Genomic DNA, 1,322 nt, shown 5'->3' on the forward strand with positions numbered 1-1,322 from the left:
AAAAAAAAGGCAATGGTGGAAAGACCTGCTGGGTTTGTGAATATAAAGGCTGACATCGTATTTAAACTATTTGGCAAAGACTCTGACTCTTGATGACTCTTGAAAATGTCTTATCAGATACCAGAAATGGACTTAGAGATCACTTGACTAAGTAGTTCAGATCTTTCTGACTAAACAATATACAGTGGGGAACATTATTAAAGTTCACAATCCATTTCATTTCTTTCTTTCTTTTTCTTTTTCTTTCTTTTTTTTTTTTTTTTTTTTTTTGAGAGAGGCTCTCACTGTGTCACGATCCCAGCTCATTGCAGCCTTGACCTCCTGGGCTCAAGCAATCCTCCTGCCTCAGTTTCCTCTGTAGCTGGGACCACAGGCATGTGCCACCATGCCTGGCTACTTTTTTTATTTTTTTGTTGCTTAGGCTGGTCTAAAACCCCTGGGCTCAAGTGATCCTCCCGCTTCGGCCTCCCAAAGTGTGGGGATTATAGGCGTGAGGCACCGTACCTGGCCCACTATCCATTTCTAAAGTGATTCTACAGAGATAGAGGCACAGGTTTAAAAATTTAAAAAGAAAAGAAGCCAAACTTATTAATGGGCCATAGTAAAGAGGCTGACATTGGTAACCCTTTTAGAAGACTGCCGGGTACCTCTTAAGCATTCTGAAGTGTTTGTTAAATAAATAAAATACAGCTGGTCCTTTGTATCTGCATCTGTGGACTGAAAATACAGTATTTGAAAAAAAAAACCCAAACAATAAAAAATAACAATACAACAATAACAAATTATGCAGATTTTAAAAACAATATAGTATAACAACTATTTACATAGTATTTACATTGTATTGTACTAGGTGTGATAAGTAATCAAGAGATGATTTAAAGTAGATGGGAGGCCAGGCCAGGCACAGTGGTTCACACTTGTAATCCCAGAACTTTAGGAGGCCAAGGCAGGCAGATCACCTGAGTTCGGGATGAGCCTGGCCAACAGGGTGAAACCCCATCTCTACTAAAAATATCACCAGGGTGTGTTGGTGTGTGCCTGTAATCCTAGCTACTCAGAAGGCTGAGACACAAGAATCACTTGAACCTGGGAGGCAGAGGTTGCAGTGAGCTGAGACCACATCACTGCACTCCAGCCTGGGCCACAGAGTGAGACTCTGTCTCTAAACAAATAAACAAATAACTACATGGGAGGCCAGACATGCTCATGCCTATAATCCCAGCACTTTGGGAGTTTGAGGTGGACAGATTGCCTGGGCTTAGGAGTTTGAGACCAGCCTGGGCAACATGGTGAAACCCTGTCACTACAAAAAAAAAAAAAAA

The sequence above is a fragment of the Mandrillus leucophaeus genome, unplaced genomic scaffold (assembly GCF_000951045.1).
Source record: "Mandrillus leucophaeus isolate KB7577 unplaced genomic scaffold, Mleu.le_1.0 Scaffold123, whole genome shotgun sequence".
Lineage (NCBI taxonomy): Eukaryota > Metazoa > Chordata > Mammalia > Primates > Cercopithecidae > Mandrillus > Mandrillus leucophaeus.